This window comes from Oncorhynchus mykiss, unplaced genomic scaffold (assembly GCF_013265735.2).
Source record: "Oncorhynchus mykiss isolate Arlee unplaced genomic scaffold, USDA_OmykA_1.1 un_scaffold_815, whole genome shotgun sequence".
In the NCBI taxonomy this organism is placed as follows: Eukaryota; Metazoa; Chordata; class Actinopteri; order Salmoniformes; family Salmonidae; genus Oncorhynchus; species Oncorhynchus mykiss.
This window is the reverse complement of record NW_023494262.1, coordinates 5001-12500: the sequence shown is the minus strand read 5'-3', so window position 1 is coordinate 12500 and position 7500 is coordinate 5001.

Sequence of the window (7500 nt, the reverse complement as noted above, 5' to 3'; positions counted from 1 at the left end):
GGTGCACGCCGGCTTTTGGGTGACCAGGTGCACATGGTCCTTTGGGTGACCAGGTGCACGCCGGCCTTTGGGTGACCAGGTGCACACGGTTCTTTTGGGTGACCAGGTGCACATGGTCCTTTGGGTGACCAGGTGCACGCCGGCCTTTGGGTGACCAGGTGCACACGGTTCTTTTGGGTGACCAGGTGCACATGGTCCTTTGGGTGACCAGGTGCACGCCGGCCTTTGGGTGACCAGGTGCACATGGTCCTTTTGGGTGACCAGGTGCACATGGTCCTTTGGGTGACCAGGTGCACGCCGGCCTTTGGGTGACCAGGTGCACACGGTTCTTTTGGGTGACCAGGTGCACATGGTCCTTTGGGTGACCAGGTGCACGCCGGCCTTTGGGTGACCAGGTGCACATGGTCCTTTTGGGTGACCAGGTGCACATGGTCCTTTGGGTGACCAGGTGCACGCCGGCCTTTGGGTGACCAGGTGCACACGGTTCTTTTGGGTGACCAGGTGCACATGGTCCTTTGGGTGACCAGGTGCACGCCGGCCTTTGGGTGACCAGGTGCACATGGTCCTTTTGGGTGACCAGGTGCACATGGTCCTTTGGGTGACCAGGTGCACGCCGGCCTTTGGGTGACCAGGTGCACATGGTCCTTTGGGTGACCAGGTGCACGCCGGCCTTTGGGTGACCAGGTGCACATGGTCCTTTGGGTGACCAGGTGCACGCCGGCCTTTGGGTGACCAGGTGCACATGGTCCTTTTGGGTGACCAGGTGCACATGGTCCTTTGGGTGACCAGGTGCACGCCGGCCTTTGGGTGACCAGGTGCACATGGTCCTTTGGGTGACCAGGTGCACGCCGGCCTTTGGGTGACCAGGTGCACATGGTCCTTTGGGTGACCAGGTGCACGCCGGCCTTTGGGTGACCAGGTGCACATGGTCCTTTTGGGTGACCAGGTGCACATGGTCCTTTGGGTGACCAGGTGCACGCCGGCCTTTGGGTGACCAGGTGCACATGGTCCTTTTGGGTGACCAGGTGCACGCCGGCCTTTGGGTGACCAGGTGCACATGGTCCTTTTGGGTGACCAGGTGCACATGGTCCTTTGGGTGACCAGGTGCACGCCGGCCTTTGGGTGACCAGGTGCACACGGTCCTTTTGGGTGACCAGGTGCACGCCGGCCTTTGGGTGACCAGGTGCACATGGTCCTTTTGGGTGACCAGGTGCACGCCGGCCTTTGGGTGACCAGGTGCACGCCGGTCCTTTTGGGTGACCAGGTGCACAAGTTCCATTTGGGTGACCAGGTGCACGCGGTTCATAACAGCGCGGTTATCTGCTTTAATGTCCGAGGAGGGGTGCTTAAGTGTGGGTGCCCTGGTTCACCTGGTATGCGAGGTTGTGGAGGTGGGGGGGGTCCCCTGCTGGTATCATCCCCGAAATAGAGGGGTGATACCCGGGTGGTGAGTAAGGGCCTACAAGCCTGGAGGTCAATAGCTCCAGGGGGTAAGCTCTACTGTCATGTCCGTAAATAGAGTGGTGTTACCCGGGTTTTGAACCATATTTTAATTTTTGGGTTACCAGATGCACACGGGTCTTTTGGAAAACAATCACAATCTGCATCCATCGTAATATCTTAAACTGTATATAAAGCACCTAAGGACGGGCCTGACCGAGAGAGGGCCGTAGTAGGGTACTCCCCTAGCGGGCTATATCAATAGAATGACCGGTAAAATGATTTAAAACAGTTTTATAATTTTTGGGTTACCAGATGCACACGGGTCTTTTGGAAAACAATCACAATCTGCATCCATCGTAATATATGAAACTGTATATAAAGCACTGAAGGACGGCCCCGACCGAGACAGGGCCTTAGTGGGGTGCTCCCATAGCGGGCTATATCAATAGAATGACCGGTAAAAGTATTTAAAACCGTTTTATAATTTTTGGGTTACCAGATGCACGTTTTCAATCACCAGTTGCACGGAGGATTAATAGCAATCTGCATCCATCGTGATTTCTTAAAGTGTGTAAAAAGCACCCAAGGACGGCCCTGACAGAGAGAGGGCCGTAGTGGGGCACTCCCCTAGCGGGCTATATCAATAGAATGACGGGTAAAAGTATTTAAAACCCTTTTATAATTTTTGGGTTACCAGATGCACGTTTTCAATCACCAGGTGCACGGAGGAAAATGAGCATTTGCATCCATAGTCATGTTTTAAACCGTCCATAAAGCACTCTTGGCCGGCCCCGGCAGAGAGAGAAAGAGATGGTGAAAAAAAAAAAAAATCATCATCAGACCTTCCATAAATAATTCGGGCCGGCCCCCATTGCTAAAGGTCCGTAGTAGGGTGCGCCATAAGCGGACATGAATAGATGGAACACCGCTAACCGCATAGAGAACCGTGTTTTGGGTGACCAGGTGCACGTTTTCAATCACCAGTTGCACATTTTCAATCACCAGTTGCACGGAGGATTAATAGCAATCTGCATCCATCGCGATTTCTTAAAGTGTCTATAAAGCACTCAGGACGGGCCCGACCGAGACAGGGCCTTAGTGGGGTGCTCCCATAGCGGGCAACAATGAGAGGGGTGCCTTTAAATTCATTTTGAACCATATTTGAAATTTTGGGTTACCAGATGCACGTTTTCAATCACCAGTTGCACGGAGGATTAATAGCAATCTGCATCCATCGTGATTTCTTAAAGTGTGTAAAAAGCACCCAAGGACGGCCCTGACAGAGAGAGGGCCGTAGTGGGGCACTCCCCTAGCGGGCTATATCAATAGAATGACGGGTAAAAGTATTTAAAACCCTTTTATAATTTTTGGGTTACCAGATGCACGTTTTCAATCACCAGGTGCACGGAGGAAAATGAGCATTTGCATCCATAGTCATGTTTTAAACCGTCCATAAAGCACTCTTGGCCGGCCCCGGCAGAGAGAGAAAGAGATGGTGAAAAAAAAAAAAAATCATCATCAGACCTTCCATAAATAATTCGGGCCGGCCCCCATTGCTAAAGGTCCGTAGTAGGGTGCGCCATAAGCGGACATGAATAGATGGAACACCGCTAACCGCATAGAGAACCGTGTTTTGGGTGACCAGGTGCACGTTTTCAATCACCAGTTGCACATTTTCAATCACCAGTTGCACGGAGGATTAATAGCAATCTGCATCCATCGCGATTTCTTAAAGTGTCTATAAAGCACTCAGGACGGGCCCGACCGAGACAGGGCCTTAGTGGGGTGCTCCCATAGCGGGCAACAATGAGAGGGGTGCCTTTAAATTCATTTTGAACCATATTTGAAATTTTGGGTTACCAGATGCACGTTTTCAATCACCAGTTGCACGGAGGATTAATAGCAATCTGCATCCATCGTGATTTCTTAAAGTGTGTAAAAAGCACCCAAGGACGGCCCTGACAGAGAGAGGGCCGTAGTGGGGCACTCCCCTAGCGGGCTATATCAATAGAATGACGGGTAAAAGTATTTAAAACCCTTTTATAATTTTTGGGTTACCAGATGCACGTTTTCAATCACCAGGTGCACGGAGGAAAATGAGCATTTGCATCCATAGTCATGTTTTAAACCGTCCATAAAGCACTCTTGGCCGGCCCCGGCAGAGAGAGAAAGAGATGGTGAAAAAAAAAAAAAAATCATCATCAGACCTTCCATAAATAATTCGGGCCGGCCCCCATTGCTAAAGGTCCGTAGTAGGGTGCGCCATAAGCGGACATGAATAGATGGAACACCGCTAACCGCATAGAGAACCGTGTTTTGGGTGACCAGGTGCACGTTTTCAATCACCAGTTGCACATTTTCAATCACCAGTTGCACGGAGGATTAATAGCAATCTGCATCCATCGCGATTTCTTAAAGTGTCTATAAAGCACTCAGGACGGGCCCGACCGAGACAGGGCCTTAGTGGGGTGCTCCCATAGCGGGCAACAATGAGAGGGGTGCCTTTAAATTCATTTTGAACCATATTTGAAATTTTGGGTTACCAGATGCACGTTTTCAATCACCAGTTGCACGGAGGATTAATAGCAATCTGCATCCATCGTGATTTCTTAAAGTGTGTAAAAAGCACCCAAGGACGGCCCTGACAGAGAGAGGGCCGTAGTGGGGCACTCCCCTAGCGGGCTATATCAATAGAATGACGGGTAAAAGTATTTAAAACCCTTTTATAATTTTTGGGTTACCAGATGCACGTTTTCAATCACCAGGTGCACGGAGGAAAATGAGCATTTGCATCCATAGTCATGTTTTAAACCGTCCATAAAGCACTCTTGGCCGGCCCCGGCAGAGAGAGAAAGAGATGGTGAAAAAAAAAAAAAAATCATCATCAGACCTTCCATAAATAATTCGGGCCGGCCCCCATTGCTAAAGGTCCGTAGTAGGGTGCGCCATAAGCGGACATGAATAGATGGAACACCGCTAACCGCATAGAGAACCGTGTTTTGGGTGACCAGGTGCACGTTTTCAATCACCAGTTGCACATTTTCAATCACCAGTTGCACGGAGGATTAATAGCAATCTGCATCCATCGCGATTTCTTAAAGTGTCTATAAAGCACTCAGGACGGGCCCGACCGAGACAGGGCCTTAGTGGGGTGCTCCCATAGCGGGCAACAATGAGAGGGGTGCCTTTAAATTCATTTTGAACCATATTTGAAATTTTGGGTTACCAGATGCACGTTTTCAATCACCAGTTGCACGGAGGATTAATAGCAATCTGCATCCATCGTGATTTCTTAAAGTGTGTAAAAAGCACCCAAGGACGGCCCTGACAGAGAGAGGGCCGTAGTGGGGCACTCCCCTAGCGGGCTATATCAATAGAATGACGGGTAAAAGTATTTAAAACCCTTTTATAATTTTTGGGTTACCAGATGCACGTTTTCAATCACCAGGTGCACGGAGGAAAATGAGCATTTGCATCCATAGTCATGTTTTAAACCGTCCATAAAGCACTCTTGGCCGGCCCCGGCAGAGAGAGAAAGAGATGGTGAAAAAAAAAAAAAATCATCATCAGACCTTCCATAAATAATTCGGGCCGGCCCCCATTGCTAAAGGTCCGTAGTAGGGTGCGCCATAAGCGGACATGAATAGATGGAACACCGCTAACCGCATAGAGAACCGTGTTTTGGGTGACCAGGTGCACGTTTTCAATCACCAGTTGCACATTTTCAATCACCAGTTGCACGGAGGATTAATAGCAATCTGCATCCATCGCGATTTCTTAAAGTGTCTATAAAGCACTCAGGACGGGCCCGACCGAGACAGGGCCTTAGTGGGGTGCTCCCATAGCGGGCAACAATGAGAGGGGTGCCTTTAAATTCATTTTGAACCATATTTGAAATTTTGGGTTACCAGATGCACGTTTTCAATCACCAGTTGCACGGAGGATTAATAGCAATCTGCATCCATCGTGATTTCTTAAAGTGTGTAAAAAGCACCCAAGGACGGCCCTGACAGAGAGAGGGCCGTAGTGGGGCACTCCCCTAGCGGGCTATATCAATAGAATGACGGGTAAAAGTATTTAAAACCCTTTTATAATTTTTGGGTTACCAGATGCACGTTTTCAATCACCAGGTGCACGGAGGAAAATGAGCATTTGCATCCATAGTCATGTTTTAAACCGTCCATAAAGCACTCTTGGCCGGCCCCGGCAGAGAGAGAAAGAGATGGTGAAAAAAAAAAAAAAATCATCATCAGACCTTCCATAAATAATTCGGGCCGGCCCCCATTGCTAAAGGTCCGTAGTAGGGTGCGCCATAAGCGGACATGAATAGATGGAACACCGCTAACCGCATAGAGAACCGTGTTTTGGGTGACCAGGTGCACGTTTTCAATCACCAGTTGCACATTTTCAATCACCAGTTGCACGGAGGATTAATAGCAATCTGCATCCATCGCGATTTCTTAAAGTGTCTATAAAGCACTCAGGACGGGCCCGACCGAGACAGGGCCTTAGTGGGGTGCTCCCATAGCGGGCAACAATGAGAGGGGTGCCTTTAAATTCATTTTGAACCATATTTGAAATTTTGGGTTACCAGATGCACGTTTTCAATCACCAGTTGCACGGAGGATTAATAGCAATCTGCATCCATCGTGATTTCTTAAAGTGTGTAAAAAGCACCCAAGGACGGCCCTGACAGAGAGAGGGCCGTAGTGGGGCACTCCCCTAGCGGGCTATATCAATAGAATGACGGGTAAAAGTATTTAAAACCCTTTTATAATTTTTGGGTTACCAGATGCACGTTTTCAATCACCAGGTGCACGGAGGAAAATGAGCATTTGCATCCATAGTCATGTTTTAAACCGTCCATAAAGCACTCTTGGCCGGCCCCGGCAGAGAGAGAAAGAGATGGTGAAAAAAAAAAAAAATCATCATCAGACCTTCCATAAATAATTCGGGCCGGCCCCCATTGCTAAAGGTCCGTAGTAGGGTGCGCCATAAGCGGACATGAATAGATGGAACACCGCTAACCGCATAGAGAACCGTGTTTTGGGTGACCAGGTGCACGTTTTCAATCACCAGTTGCACGGAGAGAGAAAAAAAAAATCATACCTTCCATAAATAATTCGGACCGGCCCCCATTGAAAAGGTCCGTAGTAGGGTGCATCATTATCGGACATGAATCTCGGGAACACCGCTAACCGCATAGAGAACCGTGTTTTGGGTGACCAGGTGCACGTTTTCAATCACCAGTTGCACGGAGAAAAAAAAAGTAATCATACCTTCCATAAATAATTCAGGCCGACCCCCATTGAAAAAGGTCCGTAGTAGGGTGCATCATTATCGGACATGTATATCTGTAACACCGGCAAGCGCATTGAGAACCGCATTTTTGGGTTACCAGATGCACGTTTTCAATCACCAGGTGCACGGCTGTGAAAAGTGGGACTCTGTCATTTTTTCGACCAATTTCTGTAATTTTCAAAAAATGATTAAAAATACTTCCCGAAGGGCTAGAGGTCCCAAATTTCGTCTCATACCCTCTCTCGTGATGGGCAACAATTACATAATGTAAAAAAAAATTCGCATCCACAGGAACCTATGCATCCTGTGACATTCACTTTTTTCCCAAAACTTGAAACACGATTTCCTATTAAAATGTTTTATACAAAAACGTTTTTAATTGAATGTAAATGCTCGTCTATTTATGCACTTTCGTGCAAAAAAAACCCCATCAAGATCGGATGTGTACTTTTTGATTTATCACGTTTTTGTTGAATTTGACCCCCGATGGTGGGGCGCACAGAAGCCCTGTGAGGTTCAGGGCTTCATCGATATTTGGCCTGTTTTGGATTACACACTCAGTGGCGGGTCGACCAGACAGGTACCGGCGCGATTTCAGAAACCTGGTTTTTGGCAACAGGACTTCCATGTCCTAGAGAGACGGGGGTGGTGTCAAACTGCTCAGTCCGAATAGAAAATGAGTAACGGACAGTTTTGAGGGAAGTCAGACCCTCAGAACCATGGTACTTTGGACATTTTCCCGCCGGCGACCGATTT